Source organism: Scyliorhinus canicula, chromosome 3 (assembly GCF_902713615.1).
Source record: "Scyliorhinus canicula chromosome 3, sScyCan1.1, whole genome shotgun sequence".
In the NCBI taxonomy this organism is placed as follows: domain Eukaryota; kingdom Metazoa; phylum Chordata; class Chondrichthyes; order Carcharhiniformes; family Scyliorhinidae; genus Scyliorhinus; species Scyliorhinus canicula.
This window is the reverse complement of record NC_052148.1, coordinates 191,064,824-191,086,744: the sequence shown is the minus strand read 5'-3', so window position 1 is coordinate 191,086,744 and position 21,921 is coordinate 191,064,824. Positions and strand designations below refer to the sequence as shown.

General features: G+C 49.3%; 1 protein-coding gene across 1 annotated transcript in view; it reads left to right on the top strand.

Moving 5' to 3' along the window:
• LOC119963183 overlaps positions 1-21,921 on the top strand; it is a 269,346-nt gene that overhangs the window by 211,767 nt on the left and 35,658 nt on the right. The gene's annotated exons all lie outside the window — the stretch shown is intronic.

The following is a 21,921-nucleotide window of genomic DNA, read 5'->3' as shown; positions in this document are numbered from 1 at the left end:
TATTTTATAAAAAAGGTTCAAAATCACCTTTGTGGTTCTTACATTACTATAATCCAACTCTTCCACAGGAATGAGGAGCAGCAAAAAGTGAGGAGTTTTTCATTTTCCACGAAGATGAATAATAAGATGTGAACCTTTTCAGAGGGATAAATTTCATCATAAATTTTGTCCAAATTATAAATAAAGGAGAACAAAACCTCAAAATAATGCATTCATTCAGATTGTATTGTCCATTAATACGTTACAGTGTTCAAAGTTAGGTACTTTGTGGAAAATCATTTCACCAGAAGACAGTCCAAGCATTACAATTAAGGCTAATGATCCGATCTTCATTAGCATTGGCTTTGTTTGACTTGTCAGATCCTTGACATTGCTTCTTTGTGGTCAGTGTTTTGAATTCCTTAAGTCACGCTGAGTGTATATTGTTTTGGAAATCCTGCATCGTTACGTCTGACCTTCCTGTGCTGTTCGGAGCCCGTGATTGTAATTAGCTGGTCAGGAGTTAAATGAGGAGATTGAAATGATAGTGGTCAGTATCCACAGCAACCACAAAATCTTGCCTATCTAGATGCTGCTATCGGGAGAATGTCTAAATGTGAAAACAATCCATATTCATCTTTATTTGTCACGTGTACAATCTCTTGAACAACTGCTTTGTGACAGTGGTATCCCTCTCTAAACTTGCCCCTGTCCAACCTCACCAATTGTCGAGTTGTTTCAAATACTCAGCAGGCTATGCAGCATCCGTAGAGAAAAACAGAGTTACTATTTCATGACGAGGCCTTTCAGAGCAAATGGGGGAAAATATAATAGGTTTCAAGAAAATGGAAAGTAGAAGGTTGGAAACAAAGACTAAAGGGATGCGATGAAGATAGAACATAGAACAGTACAGTACAGAACAGGCCCTTCGGCCCTCGATGTTGTGCCGAGCAATGATCACCCTACTTAAACCCACGTAACCCGTATACCCGTAACCCAACAATCCCCCCATTAACCTTACACTACGGGCAATTTAGCATGGCCAAGCCACCTAACCCGCACATCTTTGGACTGTGGGAGGAAACCGGAGCACCCGGAGGAAACCCACGCACACACGGGGAGGACGTGCAGACTCCACACAGACAGTGACCCAGCCGGGAATCGAACCTGGGACCACTGGAGCTGTGAAGCATTGATGCTAACCACCATGCTACCGTGAGGCCCCTAAGATGAAGATGAAATCACAAAAGAGTCAATGAGACAGGGTGTCCCTCCATTTTCTGACTGTGAACAATCTGTCCTTATCAGTAGTCTCAGCTTTAACCCTACCTAAATTAATTTTGAGCTTGGCACCACACTGAGCTGCCTTTTCTTCACCCTCATCTCCGCACTCGATTGTTTGGTCAGGAGTCCTCCCCATGCACAGTGGACCTTTCCGCCCTTCTCCAATATTATCCCTTCACCTGGAACCCTCCCTCTGGCCTCCTACCCTCTTTCATTGAAATGTGCCGGCGTAACATCGGCCATTTTACTTCCCCCGACATTCACCCCTCTTGAACTTTCTGCACTTCCATTCTCTTAAACGCCCAACCCTAATTGTCATCAAATCTGCCGACAAGACTGGTGCTGTTGTTGTCTGGTGAACTGGCAAGTTTAACGCCAGTTTTTGGACCTTTCCCCACCTCCTCTGGACCATGATCTCACCAAAAACATCAAGTTATTGTCGCCAGATCTGTCACCGACCTCATCTCCTCTGGCGATCTTCCCTCCGTAGCCTCTAACCTCATAGCCCTCCATCCCTGAAAAGCCCACCTCCACCTCCTTCTCAAGATTTACATAATTGTTCCTTCCTATCTCAACTCTATTTTTCCTCCCATTCCCTGCCCTTCCCACATACACCTCTGATTCTTCCAATGTTCTCTGCCACTTAAACAATTTCCTGGCTATAACTCTCTCCTATTCAGCTTGGATGTGCAATCTCTGTACACTTCCATTTTCCACCAGGATAGTCTGAGGCCTCTCTGATTCTTCCTTGAATAGATGTTCAACCAGTCCCCATCCACCACCACCATCTCAAACTTATCCTTTAACTCCATGCATTTCCACCAAATAAAAAGTGTTGCTATGGATACCTGGATAGATTGTGTGCCGGATTCTCTGTCCTGCCGCACTAGTTTTCTGGTGCGGCCCGGCCCCTCCAGTAGTGGGATCCGCCGTCCCTCCAACCAGCCAATGCAGTTTCCCACTGTGGGCACCTCCACACCGTCGGGAAATCCGCTGGCATGAGTGTGCTGCCGGCGAAGCCGAGGATCCCGCTGAAGAGGAATTCAACCCCTTATCTTTCTGTGAGATATCTGGAAAATACCTTGGACGGGATTCTGTGACCACCGTCCCGTCCCGGCGCCGGGACATGATTCTCCGGAGTGCGGAGAATCGGCGCTATTGACGCTGGCGCGGTGCCGGTTGGGGGCCACTTTACGGGGCCCGGCCAACAATTCTCTGCCCAGGAGGGGCCGAGCGGCCATACAAAAAAAACAAGTCCCACCGATGCCGTTCTAAACTGGTTTTAGCCGGCGGGACCTCGGCATGGTTGGATCCGGGGGCAGCCTGGTTGGGGTCTCTGCCTCTGCTGTGGCCTGGCCCGCCATCGGGGCCTATAGATCGGCAGGCCGGTCTCTCGGGCTAGGGGCCTCCTTTGTTCTGCGCCGGCCCCTGTAGCCCTACATCATGTTGCGTCGGGGCCAGCGCGGAGAAGGGAAACACCGCACATGCAAGGAAATTGCGGCAGTCCGAATGCGCATGCAGACCTGTGGCGCCCATCTGACTTCAGGATTGACAGCTGGGGCGGCGTGTGTCACTCCAGTGCCGTGCTGGTCCCCTGTAGGGGTCAGAATTGCTGCTCCTGAGGCCATGTAGTGTGCTTGTTTCAAATTAGTATTCTACATTCACTGCTCACCTGGCAATCTGCTCTACACTGGGGAGACCACAGGCAAGTTGGGTGACGTCTTTGCAGAACACCTCCACTCAGTATGCAAACATGATCCCAAGCTTCAATTTAGCTGCTTTTTTTAATTCTTCACCTTGCCCTCACATTGACCTCTCAGTTATTGGCCACCTGCAGTATTTCACCGAAGCTCCAAGTAAGTTTCCGGAACAGCGGGCGGGATTCTCTCAGCCCGGGGCTGGGCCGGAGAATCCCCGCGACTGGTGTGATTTGTGCCATGCCGCCCCAACGCTGGCATGTGAAAGTGGAGAATCGGTGCCATTGGCACCGGCGTGGTTGGCGCGGCGTTGGTCGGAGGCGCTCTACACGGGCGGCCCGCCGATTCTCGCCCTGAGATGGGCCGAGCAGCCGTCCTAAAAATCCCGAGTCCTGACGGCGCCGTACACACCTGCTCTCAGCCGGCGGGAACTCGGTGTGGAAGGGTCGGGGCCGGCCTGTGGGGGAGGAGGGGGTGATCCGACTCCGGGGGGGGGCCTCCACTGTGGCCTGGCCCGCGATCGGGGCCCAACAATGGCGGGCCAACCTCTCTGGCTGGGGGCCTCGTTCTGCGCCGGCCCCTGTAGCCCTGCGCCATGTTGCGTCGGGGCCAGCGCGTTGAAGTGAGACACTGCCCATGCACGCGTTGGTGCCGGTGCCACTGCGCATGTGCGCGTTGGCACCGGTGATATGACTCATGCACGGATCCCGCTCGCCCAGTTCATGACAGGATCAGCAGCTTGAGCGGCGTGAACGGCTTCAGTGTCGTGCTGGCTCCCTGTAGGGGCCTGAATTGCTGACCCTGCGGCCGTGTTGATGCCGTCGAGAAACGCAACGGCTTTTCCGACGGCGTCAACCAGGATCACTGAATCCCGCCCAGCATCTCACCTATTGATTCAGAATTCCACGGGCTAATTCTTCCAAAATGGGGCTATGTCTCCACGCCGGCATAAAAACGCTGGTGTTGCACTCCACAGTTTCCTACAAAAAATAAAAGTTGATTCACTTACCTTCTGGGAGCTAGCAGGGACCCAGGGAGGTTCACACAGATTTGGCTGCGGATACGGGCCCCCACACTTCCGGTTCCGAGTCCGCGCTTGCTCACAGCGACGGCCTCCAGCCGAACGCCATGGCGGACTCGGACCACGGACCAACAAACTAGACCCACTCGATCGGCCGAGTGCCCGAGGATCTTTCTGGCCCGCTGTTTCGGCCGCACATAAGCACCCCCCCCCGGTGCTCGAACCCCCCCCCCCCCCCGCCCCCCACCAGGGCGTCCGCGGACTGAGTCCGCAGCCGCCACGCGGGAGTCCCAACGGGCCATACCACATTAGTTCCACGCCGTCGGAAACTCGGCCGGTCAGGAGCGGAGTAACGCTGGACGGGCCTCTGTCAATGCCCCCCCCCCCCCCCCAGCTGTGCGGCGTAAGTTGCGGACCTGTGGATAATTGGAGCCCGGAGAATCGCTGGAGCGATGCCAGCCCGATTCCTTCGGGAACTGTGATTCTCCGCCCCTGCGCCAAATGCAATTTCAGCGCGGGGCTGCGGAGAATCCAGCCCACAACTTTCAGGACTCAATACTTCAACAATTTCACAACGTGGTGCCTGAAATCAGTTTTTTCTTTTTGAGTTTCAAGTTTAGTCTTGTTTTTTGACCTTAGCTGTTCATCATTCTGCCATTCATACCTCCTCCAGGTGCACCTTTTGTTTCCTTCTATATCTCAGTCCCTTTGGCCCTAAACTACCAGTTAATTTGTCATTTAATCTTTCCTGATTTCCACCCTATTACAGTTCTTCCCTAATGTTCTTTTGGCACCCTCTATTTTCCACTCTTCCACCAGCTTATGACCTATTACATTTCTAACTTCTGTTCTGATGAAAGATTATCAACTCGTATTGTTCCCTTTCCTTCACAGATGCTGCCTGACCTAATGAATACATCCAACATTTTCTGTTTTGATTTCTGATTTCTTGCATCTGCAGTCAATTCCTTTTATCTTTATTTTATTGCTCATTTTGATCAATAAGTGGTGTGCCATAGTAAATGGCCAAGGAGTTATATGTTTGGCTAAATTAATGAAGTGTACTATATCCAGGAGAAAGGAGAACTGTAAGCTCCAGCAAGATAGCCCAGCTTTATCCATTTCCATAGAATCCCTACAGTGCAGAAGGAGACCATTCAGCTGTTGCTCTGTTTCAGTCCCAACAGCGTCGCCAATACTGTGGGTATTTCTATTTACCTTAGTGAACCACAAGCCTTCCCTTATATTGATCAAATGGCCACACAACCAGTTAGTTAGTTCAAAAGATGGTTTATTTGCATACACAAGAGTTATGTTGACATGCAAACACAATATCTACTACGAGTTAGACTACACCTATCAGCTACAATAATCTGTACTTAACTTCAGGGCGACTGGCACTGTGCAAACGGATAAGGCCTTTATCTGGATTTCACTTGGCTGGTTCGAAGAAAGTGGCTCTGTTTCTGCTGGGCTCATCCGTCAGATAGCGATCATTGGCCTTGAACTTAGCTGGCTGTTCCTGCTGCAATTGGGTTGGCACAGGCCGAATCTAAGAGAGACAGAACACATGGCTGCGCTCTCTTTTATCCCCCTGGGATTTTGCGCTCTTTGGGGTGGTCCTTAACCTTGAACCCAATAGTTCGACAGGGCTCTGATCACTCTCTTCGATTTCGGCCAATAAAGGGGCGGGTGCCTTGGTAGCTGGGCGGGTCCTTAGCGGTCATTGACCTTGGCAGTTGTGCTTTCTGAGTAAGGGGAGTGGCGCCGATCAGTCTGTGGCTGTGCCGGTTGCTTGATTGGAGTTCTATTGTCCTGGGAAAATGGGCCATTAAAATGTAAACAAGCGGGTTTTCGGTCAGGTCTGGTTACCTGTGTTTTAGATACACGTAGGCTGTGTATCTGTCTGAGTCCTGGGTTGGCCATAATTCCCATGGTCCTTTGCAGGTGGCCATCTTAGATGGCTACACAGCCCATCAAGTCCGCACTGCGCCCTGAAAGAACACTCTACATAGGCCCACTTCCCTGTATCCCCATAACCCCACTTAACCTTCACATCTTTGGACTGTGGGAGGAAACCCACACAGACACGGGGAGAAAGTGCAAACTCCACGCCGACAGTCACCCAAAGCCCGGAATTGAGACAACAGCGCTAACCACTGTGACACCATGCCATCCAATGTTTCGCACCTTTCAGGGTGGAACGTAGTGCTAATCAACAGCCCAGTAAATAGCTGGTAAAATAATAACGTGAATTTAACTAGTCTGTATAATGCAGTAAAATGCTGGACAGCCTTGAGGCTGAAACTCAAAACCAGGTTGGTGAATGTTCATCCAGTTCTATTGAACGGTGAAGTAAACAGAGATGAAGCACTTTTCTATAATAAGTGGGGGATGAGTCCCCGGCAACTCATCCACAGCAGTGATGTGCTGAAGTAGCTCAAGAAGCCTAAAAGCAGTTTGCCGCTTGCTCCTTCAGGAAGGGTTGGGAGAATAAAAGTAAGTTGCAAATATCGTTCAATTACCATTCATTCCTGATTTCATAATGAAAAGATCAATTTTAATAAACAGAGTAACTGAAGATCTGATTTCTAAGCAGCTTAGAAGTACCTATAAGTGAGGACAGTGTTGAAAATAACATCATCACTGAATGATGGTGAAATATTCTGAGCCTGCCATTAATTAGAACCTACCTCCAAATGCTGCAAGGTTTTATACACTTCCTGGGTTTCTGTTGTCTTTAAGTAAAGGCTTAAAGCAATTAATTTGGCAACCAAGAATACTGCAGTTGACCTTTATCAAAAGAATACCAAGTTTCTAATTAGCGTCCTGAGCAAAATCCTGGGATATAGTCATTTTCAGTCATGGTTGTTACCATTAGTTTATCAAATGTCACTGTTCTTTAATCCAAGATTAATTAACTTCCTCCTGCTGAAGAGGATTAGAATCAATTAACATTAAAAACTAGACAACTCTCTTCACTCTTCAATCCAACTGGAAAAAGCATGCTAGAGGAGGAAGTGAATTACATAGAGACATACATTGAAAATAGAAGCAGGAGGAGACCATTCGGCCCTTCAAGCCTGTTCAGCCATTCATTATGATCATGGCTGATGATCAAGTTCAATAATCTAATCCCGCCGTCCCCCATATCCCTTGAGCCCTTTAGCCCCAAGAGTTATATCTAATTCCTTCCTGGGGACTACCCCAAGTGCCAGTTCGCCTGGTCCACATTTGTGAAGACCAGTGCTAAACGGCACCCAGCCATGATCTTCAAGGCGATCAAAAAGATACCCACTGACCCGAGCTGTATCTCTGGCCACATGTGAGGGTGACACCAGTCTGGAGGTTGAAACTTGCAGTGAGTGCAGAGGAATCTAGAGATAGATAAATTCTTGATGTCGCGAGGAATTAAGGGCTATGGGGAGAATGCTGGGAGGTGGAGTTGAAATGCCCATCAGCCATGATTGAATGGCGGAGTGGACTCGATGGGCCGAATGGCCTTACTTCCACTCCTATGTCTTATGGTCTTATGGTCTAAGTGAGTAAGCAGCCTGCAAACACTTATCTCACCTACCAGTAATATTTTTCATTGGGTAATCAGAATTGTGCAATGCAATGATCCAGGAACATTTGATATTGGTAAAATGATCCCTAAAGTTGTTGGATTGTCTTCAAGACCCATTCTCACTGACAAATGTATGTTAGAGAAGGAAGCCTACTGTGCTCACCTGCTCTGATTTATATGTGACATCAATCACACGCCAATGTGGTTGATTCATAACTACTCTGAAGTAGGCAGGCAAATTACTCCGTTGCATTAATAGAAGAAGCCATTTCAGGGAAACTATAGGTAGCCAATAAGCCTTTCCAGTAACACTCGCATCGCAAATTAATCAACAGAAACAATCCCTTTCTCCCATTTCCACAAAATTCCTTCCATTAAACACTGGATGCAGGACCGAACAGGTGGCCTCTACATCAGTATTTGATAAGTGCACATGACTAGAATCATAGAATCCCTACAATGCAGAAGAAGGCCATTCAGCCCATCCAGTCTGCACTGACCTTTTGAAAGAGCACCCTGCCTAGGCCCACTCCCACACCCTATCCCCGTAATCTAACCTGCACATCCCTGGACACCAAGGGACAATTTAGCATGGCGAATCGAACTAACATACACATCTTTGGACTGTGGGAAGAAACCAGAGCACCCGGAGGAAACCCACGCAGACACGGGGAGAAAGTGCAAACTCCACACAGACAGCCACCCGAGGCCGGAATTGAACCCGAGTCCCTGGCGCTGTGAAACAGCCGTGCTAACCACTGTGCCACCCAAGAATAATGTGTTTCTCTCATTTTTATGTATGGTTCTCCGGGATGCTCCATGTACTGGAGGCAGGAAGGGGTTAATCGTGGCGTAAAAATGGTGTTGCTTCGTTTACAGTTCAGCATGAAATGCTGTTTTGATTTTTTTTCTCGGACATTTCTTCTTTTAACAAAACCCCAGTTCTCCAGATTATTAAACAGTGATTCTAATCACGAGAGCTGTAAGCAAACTCATTTTGAAGATGCAGGAATGCCGCCTTCAATTTGTCCTCGGGCATCCTTCTCACTAACCTTTAACACATCTCGGTAATCAAAACGAGCACAGAATGTCACTGAGGAAACCAATTAATTTGGCATTTGATGCAGGTAAGGAGAGCATCAACCCCAAATTACCTTTACTTAAACTGAACAAAAGCAATTGGTGTCATTGCCAGCCAGCACACATTAGCTGCTTTCACTGAGGTAAGACTCGGAACCAATCACATAGAATTACAAAAACTCTGTCAAACAACAATATTCTGCAGAAACAGCTTTAACTAACTCCCCCCTCCCCCCCCCCCCCCCGCGATTCTCTCCCCCCCCCCCCCCCCCCCCCCCTCCACACTTCTGTTTTTCATTCAACAATCAAACTGACATCTCCACTCAATCTATTCAATAGAACAGTTTGATTTGTGGCCTAGTTCCTCAGAACGTATGAATTAGGAACGGGAGTAGGCCACTCAGCCCTTCAAACCTGCTCCACCATTCAAGAAGACCATGGCTGATCTGATGATAACATCTACCCCATATTGCCATGTACCCACATAACTTTTCATTCTTTGCTAATAACTAATCTATCTACCACTGCCTTTAAAATATTCAAACACTCTGCTTCCACTGCCTTCAGGCTGGCCCTTAGCCTGCCACCAATCCCTTTCCGATGCTCCTGTCACCTGCTTGCGGCATCATTGAGGTTTTCACCCGTGCCAGAGGAAGGATGCGAATGGGTCATTAAGACCCATTTACATCCTATTAACAGGCCAACTACCACATTCTCCCAAGTCCGTATGATTCTCCGGTCCTCTGGGCCGAGAATCAAGTGGGTGAGAATTGCTGCAGATATTTACAAATGTGTTTGTGATGCGGTGGACCTTGAGATGGGCCAAGGCGGTAACTGTTTAAGAGAGTTGCACTCAGATTCCATCAGAGGGCACCACACCCCCTCCCCCACAATTCAAATCCTGCCAATCCCACCCCCAACAGATGACCGCAACGTCTCCCCACCAGAGACCCCCAACTATCAGAGACCCCCACCCCGAGCCCCCCCCAATTACAGAGACATCCCCCAGAGACCCCCAGTAGAGAGACTCCTTTCTGGAAGACCCTCAAAAGAGAGACCCTGTCTGGAGGCTAGAGAGCAGTCCAGACAGAGGCAATGAAAAAAAAAATCACTGCTTTAAACTCACCTGGGCAAATCTCCTGCTGGCTCAGACACAGGAAGCAGCACCTGTCAGTTCCTTGAAAGACACGGGCAGCTCGGTGGCGCAGTGGTAGCATTGCAGTCTCACGGCGCCGAGGTCCCAGGTTCGATCCTGACTCTGGGTCACTGTCCGTGTGGAGTCTGCACATTTTCCCCATGTTTGTATCGGTTTTGCCCCCACAACACAAAGATGTGCAGAGTAGGTGGATTGAACACGCTAAATTGCTCCTTTATTGGAAAAAATGAATTGGGTACTCTGAAATTTTTTTTTTAAATCCTCGAAAGAGAAAAACTGTCAGCTGGGTTTAAATCCCCTCAGATCTTTGATCTGCAAGCCTTTCATTCATATCTCTTTAACTATATTTAACATATTGCTTTAACTAGGCTGTGATTGACTGTTAACACACACACCCAATTGTCTGCATTGTTTCATTCAGCTCCCTTCACGCTTGAATCACTTTCAAGTAGTCAGTTGTGAAGCTAGCCTGTTAAGTGCTTTCAATGCTCTCACTTCCTCTTTTTCTCTGCAGAAAGCACTTAACTGTCTTTGTGTGGTTCAGGATCTGTCAATCATAACTAGATATTATAACATTGCAGTTACCTATCCCTCCCCCCACGACAGTCATTGCTGCATTCAAACCCCCATCGGCACTGCGGAAGTATCGCTGGAACTCCCCCCAACTCTCAGTGTCCACTTTTCCCTCCCCCCCCCCCCACTACACATCAATGCATCCCTGGCATTAGCCCTGGCACAGTTTTGCATTGCCAGGTTGGCGCTGTTCCAACCTGTCAGTGCCAACCTGTGCCAGTGGGCAGTGCATTTCCCTCTCCCCCCCCCCACCACTCCCGTCCACACTATACGTTCCTCTGCACCCCGACGAATCCCCTCAACTGCTCCTTATTTGGCCAAACCTGTTGTGAACTTTGCCAATGTCATGTCACATTGGCACGGGATAAATATTTGGAGAGGAAGGATCATTCGACGGGGGCGCGTTAATAATATTTAATTTGATGTAAATCTAACCTTGTGACGTCGCTGGCGAGGGACGAGGAAAATCGGGATAAGTGAGCTCTTCAGCGAGAATCACGTTTCTCGATTCTTGTGGGAATTTTCGCCCACACCGCTGATTCCGCGCATGGCCAGTGTGGGCTCAGAATCTCCCCCACAATTTCAACTATTTTTAGTTAACCACAGATGGTGGGCCCTCCCCTTGGAAATTTTCTTTCAGTGGAGAAAGATTTGCATTTATTTATGAACTTGCATATCCCCAAAGCACCTTTGAATCTATAAATTAATTTTGACTTACACAGCACTCACAATAGCAATGTGACACTGGCCAGGTATTCTGCTTTAGTTATGTCAATTGAGGGATAAATATTGCCCAAGACAGCTCCCATGCTTTTCTTCAAAAGAACATTAGGTGATTTTTTAAATGTCCATTTGAGAGAAAAGACAAGGGGCGGAATTCTCCGACTCCCCACAGGGTCGGGAAATCGCCCGGGGCCGGCCTAAATCCCACCCCCGCTGTGGCCGGAATTCTCCGCCACCCGGGAATCGTCAGGAGCGGGAATCAGGCCCCGCCGATCGGCGTGCCCCCCGGGGCGATTCTCCGGCCCGCGATGGGCCGAAGTCCCGCCGCTGACAGGCCAATCCCACCGACGTGGTTTAAACCACCTCTGTGCTGGCGGGAATGGCGGCGCGAGCGGGCCCTTGGGGTCCTGGGGGGGGGTTGCAGGGCGATCGGACCCTGGGGGGTGCCCCCACGGTGGCCTGGCCCACGATCAGGGCCCACCGAATGGCGGGCGGGCCAGTGCCATGGGGGCACTCTTTTTCTTCCGCCGCCGCCACGGCCTCCACCATGGCGGAGGCAGAAGAGACCCCCTCCACCTAGCATGCGCCGGTGGTGACGTCAGCGGCCGCTGACGCTCCGGCGCATGCGCAGACCGGCGAAAGCCTTTCGGCCAGTCCTGACACCGGGCAGCATAGTGCCAAATGCCGTTGCCGCCAGTTTTGGCGCCATCGGCGGAGCGGGAGCCACTCCGGCGCGGGCTATTCTCCGCACCTTTGGGGAGGCCCGACGCCGGAGTGGTTTGCGTCAGCTCCAGTAAAATATTGGCAATGGTCACTGCTCCTTACAGGGTCTTAATTGGGTGGGAGACCATGGTCGGAATTCTCCAGTCATCACAATTCATTTTTCTTGCCAGCAACGCACCCTTGTCCACGGGTTTCCCAGCGGTGTGGGTGCTAACAATAGGAAATCCCATTAACAATCAGTGGGAAGATAGAATCCCGCCACAAGCAAACTACGTGCGGCCGAGAAACACGTAGCAGGCGCACCGGAGAATCCTGCCTCACATCTCTGTCCAAGTAATTGCCTGATTGCCTTAGAACAAATCTGAGTTTTTCATTTGGGTGATTAGGAAACTTAATTTTACCCTTTCTTGGATTGTAACGTGACCAGCTGAATAATATCATTTGTAAGGAAATTATCTCCTCAAAATTGTATTGTATTTGGGAAATATAACAAAATAATAATCCACAAGCTTATGTTCACAAAACTATACACATATTAAAAATTGCTGCATCCCCTGTAATCAATCATCTGGTGAATCTTTATTAGTTATACAGTATTATGCTAATGAAAAAAACCACATCACCACAGCATAAAAAATACTTCTCATGAAATAACCATATGTATCAATATTTACTGAAGCCGATTATTATTTTTTCGATATGAATTTCCCAGTTAAAAGTTTTCATACGTGTTGTGGGAAGATTAATTTTCTTCACCCAAATTTAATCCATGGAATCTTGGTGTGAAATGCAGCTTTGTTAAAGGCCGTTACAATTTTACAAGCATACAAGCTTCCTAGCTTTAGCAGAGCATAAAACAAGATTGGTGTTCGATGACACGGAGTGGTCTGGAACACAATGCCACCAAATGGAGCCTAGGTATGCGTTATGTTGTTTTAGCAATTAGGGGTGTCACACTGTAATTCTCCTGATAGTAATTATCACCAGGCATTTCTTGACTTACTGACAGTTCTGATGTTGCAGGATGCTATAAATCCTTCCATTTTACTTCTAAGTTTATCACCCCCCATTCATATAAATGACCTCTTGCACAGCCAAGTATCTTTCATTTTGCTCATTTATCTCTCCAATCACCCTTCAAAACTCTTGTTATCTTTTTCACCAGACATGTATTTCTTTTTCTGGTGTTAGCATCAAATCTGCAACCAGGTCACTTTACCAACACTGTCAGAATACAGATAGATCTAAATAATTAATGGCTTGCAAGTTGAGGTCATAACTTTTCAGATATCATTGACTAAAGCTACTTTGAAAGATTGGAGAAAGAGGGTTTTCTGCACACTGCTGCAAGAATTCCTGGAGTTCTGATATGCCGTATTATAGGACATGTAGGTTTATAGTGCGGTAGATCGTGCCTTTGAGACAGAAGATCTGGGTTCAGGTCCCAATCCAGGAGTTGTTGGCCAAAGACCTCGTCACACCTTTCTTGTTGTCGGAAAAAGGCTGTTGAATCTCGCGAGAGGCCTCTCATACGATTCGAGACGCTCAAAATGTCTCGTGAGATTCAACAAAATCTCGCTAGGAGTCGCTATCTGGATCTCACTGTCGCTGGGTGAGATCCAGACGTGTATATTTAAATAAGCCATTAGATTCATATAAATATGCATCCACAGGATTCACCCAGGGCCCTCGATCCACCGGTCATGCCTTGCAGAGCTTGCCAGGGCGCTGTTTAGTACTGGTCCACACAAATGTGAAGCAGTTGTAACGGCACCTAGGGGGTTTCCCAGGCCATTTGAGACCCACCGGGTGGTTGGGGACAGGGCAGAGTGGCACTCTTGCGCTTCTTCTGGTATCTTGGCACCTTGGCATCATCATCCTGGCACCTTGGCAATGCCACCCAGCACCTTGGCAGTGCCATGCTGGTACCCTGGCAGCACCATCATGGCACTTCCAGGGTGCGTGGGTAACATTGCTAGGATGCCAGGCTGGCAGTGTCAAGGTGCCAGGCTGGCAGTGCCCAGGTACCCAGATGCCAGGCTGCCCTTGTCTGGGATTGAGGATGGCCAGGGCCTTGGCCAGAAGAAGTGGGTGGGGGGTGAGGACCCCGGAAAATGTAAGTTGAGTGAAATGGGTAGTCTGGAGGTCGATGCTGAGGGGAAGTCGAAAGATCGGGCTGCCTTTGAAAGTGACACCCAGATCCTCGAGTAACCTTCCTGCACTGGCAAGGTGAGATTTTCAGTGCAGTATCTGACTTAAAGTGCAGCCTCAATGGGAAGTTCCTCGCCGAGGTGTAAAATAAAAGCAAAGTGCCACTGAACAGCAGAGTCTTTCCAGGCGCTGCAGGGGCAAAGAAACACCCCACTAAACACACGCTGTTCAGCGAACTTTAACTCAAGTCCGCTGAATCGCGTCCATGCTGTTGAAGATTTTCATCTTGGCGTCATAGAATCATAAAATCTCTACAGTGCAAAAGGAGGCTATTCAGCCTGTTGGGTTTGCACTGACCCTCTGAAAGAGCACCCTACCCAAGCCCAATCCCCCACCCTATCCTCATAACCCCACCTAACTTGCACATCTTTTGGGGTAATTTATTACGGCCAATTCACCTAACCTGTGACTGTGGGAGGAAATCCATGCAGATACGGGGAGAATGTGCAAACTCCACACAGTCACCCAAAGCCAGAATTGAACCCGGGTCCCTGGTACTGTGAGGCAGCAGTGCTAACCACTGTGCCGCCACGTTTCGCCCCCAAGACAGATTCACAAATAAACCAATTATATAATATGATATCCCCCAACCCCAGAAGTGGACATTTTTTCTCTTAGTCAAGTGACATATCTAATACAAGTGTATTAATGACCACATGTCACGAGGAACAGATTCATCTAAAGATGTAGATGGAAAGATTCTAAATAGATGGCCCTGGAATTGTAATATCATTATCATAAACAATCTCTGAATTACTGAACTATAGTGCTTACAGTTCCTGACATTTTAGTCAAGTGTCCATTCTTCTCTTGAAGGATGTTGTACTTTGCCACAGTTGGGTGTTCTACTTTTTGTTCCTTCATGGGATGTGGGTGCCACTGGCTGGGCCAGCATTTATTGCCCACCCCTAATTGCCCTTGAACTGAATGGCTTGTTGGGCCATTTTAGAGGATACTTTCAGGAGTCAACTATTGCGGTTCCGGCCTGACTAAGTAAGGACAGCAGATTTCCTTCACTAAAGGGCATTCGTGAACCAGATGGCTTTTTCTAAACTCAATTCATTGATTCCAGATTTTTATTGAATTCAAATTTAAACATCTGTCATGGTGGGATTCGACCTGGGTCCAAAGAGCATTTTAACGATGAGCTTAGTGATAATGTCACTACGCCATTGCCTCCGCTGAAGCAATGGTGACATTTTATATCTTGTACTTATTGATAGGTGCAATTGTAACTTGCATTCAGACGCACACACATCCCATAACACATGTGATGTAACAGTTTTGGTTTGAATAGTGAGATAAATGAACTGAGGCTGGGGTAATGATTCCCATTTTGACTTTCCTATGTCTATAGTAAAGTAATAATTACCATTGTACTTCGTCATTTGAAATACAGTAATTGCCCTGCAATAAAGGGACACTTTAACCTTCCAAAGAAGAGTATTATGCTCATATTAATGCTCTGCAGTCAGATATAACAACACTGAACATACTGTGAAATATCAATATCACAATTAAGGCATATTTTCTGCATTTTTCTCAATATAATGACCACGCAGTGACCAAATTAGTTTTGACAGATTGCATAGTAACAGTTTCAGGCAGAATAGATTTAGTAAAGCAGATCTATATTTCTACACTAATGGATCATGGTGTCATTCCAGAAGAAAAAGATAGAGGGCGAAATTCTCCCAAAACGGGAAAAATCGTCAAACCGCCGTAAAACCCGGGCGGGTTTTACGGCATCGCGCCCCTTCCCGACGGGGGACCGATTCTGGTCCCCCGTCGGGGCTAGCAGCCCGACGTCGGAGGCTCCGACAAGTCGGGCTTAACGAAAATCGTTAAACCCGCTTGTCGGACTTAGCGCCGGCTGACGCGTCATATGACGTCAGCCGCGCATGCGCAGGTGGGAAGACGCCACCCGCGCATGCGCGGGTGACGTCATCGCGTTTTTGCGCGAAACCCGCGCATGCGCGGTCCGGGTTGCCCCTCAGCCGCCCCGCGTATTGATACTGCGGGGCGGCGGAAGGACAAATAGTGCGCGGGCATCGGGCCCGCAGCCCGCGATCGGTGGGCACCGATCGCGGGCCCATGGCACCCTTGGCACGGCCGTGGTACTGCCGTGCCAATCGGTGCCATGGTTATTTTTTTCCAGGTGGTCACGACGTTTTTACGAACGGCAGGACCAGGTGTGTTTGCCGTTCGTAAAAAGGTCGTAAAGGGCTGGGACTTCGGCCCTTCTAACAGCTGTGAATCGCTGCCGGCCGTAAAAAAACGGCGGCAGCGATTCGTGTCGGGATTTCGGCGGGGGGGTGGGAGAATAGCGGGAGGGCGTCAAAAAAGTCGGGAAGGCCCTCCCGCTATTCTCCCACCCGTCGTGGGGGGGGGAGAATTTCGCCCAGAGTTTATGAAATAAACTTGTAACTTGTAAGCAAGCAAAAGATAAATCAAACAGGAATTCTAACTAGTCAGTGAGCCACTACCCCTTTGTCAGATGAAACTGAAACCGTGAGTTGGCATCTTAAGGGGAGCAGAATTGAGGAAAAAGATGGAGGAGGACATAAGGATGAATTAGTGTTAAAATCAGTAGGGAGGGAGGAGCGTTTTCCTTTGCACCATTGATATCACCATTGCTGCTTGATTTTAGTCAATTATTTTTAAGAGCAACTTCTCGATTGAGGACAACACAAAAAACATAAAGAAAATGAAAATTATGAAACTTAGCCAACTAAGACCATAAGACATAGGAGCGGAAGTAAGGCCATTCGGCCCATCGAGTCCACTCCACCATTCAATCATGGTTGACACACAATGCATGGAATAAAAGATGGATATCAGCATAGAGCAAGAAAATGAGGAAAATCAAATAACTTATGAAGAAAACAATTGTGTATTGATAGGATATCCCAACAGAATAGACTGAGGAGAAATACAAATACCCTTGCAAGCGTGGCATCATGGCGGTGGAAATCACGGACGGGGGCAAGAGGCCAGTGTCACCCTTGGGTGTTCAGGGACATGCCTGCCCCTGGCAGCCAAGGATCGGGGCTATGATGAGGGGGAGAATTGCCGGCAATGATGGATGGGAGTGAGGGGATGATTGCCAACAATGATAGATGGATGGGTCCCAATGTCCATGGGGGAGGAGGGGTCTCAAATGGGACTTTGAGATCAGGGCGTCCTTTTTTAGCTGTGGAGGCGAGCTTGCTGGCATCTTTAGGCTGCGCCCCTCAAGCATGTCGGTGCAAAACACGCCCCTTATCTTTGACAAATTGTTAGACGATTTGGAGAGAAAACCTGGCAACGTGCTTGGTTTTCAGTCAAAATCTGACCCTTGGTCATTCTGGGGGAAAATTCCACCCATTATGTCACTGCACACAAATGCCTCCATATATTTCTCCAGTATTGAACTCAATTCACAATTACACAATTCTGTAATCTAGTGCTCATTATTCTTGTTGATAGAAACTGCAAAACTGAGGGTCTGATTTCCTGACGTGCGTTCCCTGTGAGCATCATTCTCACTGGGGACGCTGGATTGAGTCAGGGCTCTCCTCCATCAGAGCTCCAACAGAAGAGCAAGTCGGTGGAAGTTAAGTCACTGACTAGTTAGAATCTGAGACAAAATAATTAAATGGCAACCTTTCTGCCTCATTAATTCCACCTACTTCGCTGGTGCTTACCACCTTTTCATCTCATGCCGTTAATTTATTTTTGCTTGTTTATCCACACACAAGGCTACTGGATACATATGCTTTTATCAACTAAGAAAAATAAGAAAAAATGTTAAGGGCTCTCAGTGTGAGTTTAATGTGTATCGGAACATTCATCATTCCCTGCTGATGCCTTTTAAAGTGTTCACAGCTTCTTCATTTCACTCTATTGTTTCAAGAGGGGCTTTGACCCATGGAAGGGTAACCTGATATTGACTAATATGCCACTGGGCTATACTTCATAACCTCATGGTTTAATGTGACTAACTCCCTTTTAACATATGATGACTAGGGAGCTGTGTTACCATGCCTTAGTTAGAAGCATGTGCTAAATGTTCACCCAGGTCATTCAATCTGCATCTCTCCTGCCAAGTAAAAACATATTCAGTGTCATTCTTCAAGTCAGCATCTAATACCTGTCGATGTTTTCAGTGTAATGCCAGACAAATCAACTCTGCCAGTATCTGAAATATGCTAAGCAGTGTGAATGCAGTTATGCTTTGTTATCTGCCACCATTCTGATACCTTAGAACACCCATCAGTTTCCAGCGACACTTCCATATACATTTTGGAAGCCTAGCGTTCTGATTTAAACTGAGCTTGAGGTTTTTGTCAACCTCACAATCCCTGCGGTAATGAGGTCTGATTTCTTTGACTGAATGGCATATATATACATTGCATCAATTCCTGCTACTACAACACCATTCACCAAAACTCATATTACTGCTCCCTCAGCTGGATCCCGTGGCACTAAAGAAAATTAGTTATCCCTGGTGTTCTGGCCAATATCGGCCCTTCAATTAACGTCTTTAAGACAGAATAGTACATCTTTATTTCATTGCTAGTTCTGGGAACCTCCTCTGCACAAATTGGCTGCAGCATTTCCAACTTGAAGCAATGTCAACACTTCAAAAGTATTTCATTTGCTGTAGAGTGTTTTGAGACATTGTGAAAGACATTATGGGCACAATCTTTCTACTGTGTGTGCCAGGCGCCAATCAGGTTGTGCCGGGAGCATCATGGGGGAGGCCAGAATCGGGCTATGGGCCAGGCGCAAAACAGCACACGAGTCACCCGATCCATGACGCCTTGTGCGACCTGATTCAGATAATCATATTTAAATTGGCTCATTTAATTTTGCCCACCTAGATACGGCCGCATCCTCCCGGTGTGGCTTCACCTGGCCCCCAATTAGTACTGGTCTCCGGTGGTCAGGGTCAAGGCAGGGCATTACGCTATCATTCCCCCGGCACTCAGCAGTGCTAACCTGGCACCCTGGCAGTGCCTGGCTGCCAAACTGGCAGTGTCAGGATGCCCAAATGCCAGCTTGGCACTGCCAAGGGTCAGGGCCTGAGGAGGCCCATGCCCATGCAAGAGGGGTGAAGGAGGGGTATGATGGGGCTTCATTAGGGTTAAGGGGGGCTCCTGAAAGAGGAGGAGTGGGGGGCCTGAACGAGGGGGGCCCTGAGTGACCCAATAGCAGGCTGTGCTCACTGAGGGTAATGTGGGATGTCCATGTCTGTGGGGGTGGCATTGCCTGTGGGGAGGGGAGGACCCTCAAGCTCATTTAGAGATCAGGGCACCCTTTCAAAATGGCATCCCGATCTTCAAGGAGCTGCTCTCGCCGCCAATTTTCAGTTCCCAACATTTATAAGTGTGAGCGAGACCAGGTCTGGATCTCACCCAAAAAGCCAGCAGGAACACCCCGCCAAACTCACTCAAAACGACAACATCATATTTTTAGAGAATCGCGTCACATAGAAATGCAAGTCTTTCTTTCAATTGCAATATTTATATAGCAGACAGAGTGGCATGATTGAGTAAGTGCACCCAGGCGAACACGAGGTAGATGGAATGGGAGGAGACTTGTATGGAGCCGAAAGACCAAGACAGACTAATTGGGCGAGTGGTCTGCTTCTGTGTGTACATTCTATGCCATTCTCTGCAGTGTATGGGAGAATTCTGTTGTTTAGTATTCATTAGAGGGAGAAATGGGCTAAATTGGTATGTTCAAGAGAGAGAAATAATTAAGCTGATGCAAGTTGCTAGGAAAGAGGCAGAGAGGGAGGAGGAAAGTCCATTTTAATACAAATTGCTTCAGAATGAATACAGAGGGCGGGATTCTGTGATCCTGAGGCTAAGTGTTGACACCGTTGGAAATGCCGTCGCGTTTCTCGAAGGCGTCAACACGGCCTCAGGGGGCCAGCAGGGCGCTGGAGCGATTCACGCCGGTCCAGCTGCTGATCCCGGGGTGTCGCGGGATCCGCGCATGCACAATGGCGCCGACGCACACATGCACAATGGCTTCCTTTAAAGCGCCGGCCCCGACACAACATGGCGCAGGTCTACAGGGGCCGGTGCGGAAGAAAGGAGGCCACCAGCCAGAGAGGCCGGCCCGCCGATCGGTGGGCCCCGATCGCGGGCCAGGCCACATCAGAGGGCCCCCACCTGGGGTCAAATACCTCCCCCCCCCACAGGCTGCCCCCTGGCCCTTCCAGGCCAAGTTCCCACCAGCTGAGGGCAGGTGTGGACGGCGCCAGCGGGACTCAGCACTTTTACGATGGTCGCTCGCCCCATCTCGGGCCGAGAATCAGCTGGCCAGTCGCATAGAGCTGCGGCGTGCCAACCACACCAGCACCAATGGCGCCGATTCTCCGTTCTGTGGAGAATCACATGCCGGTGTCATGGTGTCGGGGCAGCATGGCACGATTGCCGCCGGTCACGGAGATTCTCCGGCCTGGCCCCGAGCTGAGAGAATCCCACCCAAGGGGCCTGATTCTCTGATTCTGAGGCTAAGTGCGGAGGGTGTGTGGCGTTTTACGTGGAATAAAATCGGCAGCGCCCCCTCATCGATGCTGCAACTGATGGGAGGGAGGTAGCAGCACCGCCACGTAAAATTCCCGGCCTCCACGAGAATGTCCGGGTCTCTAGCTGCGCATGTGTATGGTGATGACCTGCAGCGGTTACACCATAAAACAAGGCATAGGCTGTGCAAGGACCCGACCTGCCAGACAGTGCGCGCCTGGTCACCCCCCACCAGTCCACCCAGCCTTCCCGCAAGCCTTCCCCCCCCCCCCCACACGGCCAGCAGCACAGCTCCTGCCCGACTGTGGCGGCGCTGGACACAGTCCGCAGCCACCATGCCAGGATCTCGCACGGCTGTGATGAGGGGCGGGATTCTGCAATAATAGGGCTATGTCCCCACACCGGCATCAACGCCCCCGAAAGTGAGGAATTCTCCACTTCCTCGGGGGCTAGGTTGATGCCGGAGTGGTTTCCGCAGCTCCAAATGATGCTGAACGCGAGTTCGCGCATGCGTGGAACGGCCGGTATGACCTCGCACATGCGCGGTCCAGCCGCTTATTTCCGCGCATGAGCAGAACGGCCAGCATATTTCCGCGCATACACGGGGTTACCTTCTCCACACCGGCCCCAGGCAATATAGTGGAGCCCTACAGGGGCCCGGTGCGGAGGGAAGAAGGCCCCCACGGAACCCGCCCACCCACAGATCGGTAGGCCCCGATCGCGGGCCAGGCAGATCCGCACTCCCGCCCCCCCGCCCCCAGGACCGCCCCGCACACTTACCTGCCAAGTCCAGCCGTGTGTGAGATGAGTAATTCACGCCGGCGGGACTGGGCAAAACCTGCGCATCGGGGCACGGAGAATCGCCGGAGGGGTCGTTGCCATCATGGTGGGAATCCTGACGGATCCCGAAAAATGGCGGCGGAGAATAGGGCAGTCAGGGCGGGATTCCCGACTGCCCCTGGGGATTCTCCGACCTGGAGCAGGATCAGAGAGTCCCAGTCCAGAAGTGATCCGCGCCATCATGAACACGGCCCACCAGGGGCAGCGGATTGGGGGAGGGCCTTCAGGGGACACGCTGAGGCCGTCCCAACGGCATGTGATCATGCCATTTCACAGGGGATGGAGCATACGAAACCTGCGTCAAACAGACGCCGCCCCGATTTCAGCGTCAAAAGGGATTCTCCTCCCAATCGCCAATGACAAAATTATAGAGGTTCTAGAGGAACACCAAAACAAGGAAGTGAATGTGGCATGTCCATGAAAAGCAAATTTAAATTAAACTAAATCAATTGAAACAAAGAAAAAGCTCGAGATAGATAACACCAGAGAGAAATGTACAAGCACCCCCTCCGGCCTCACAATGGCGTGGCACTAGTCCAGCTTGT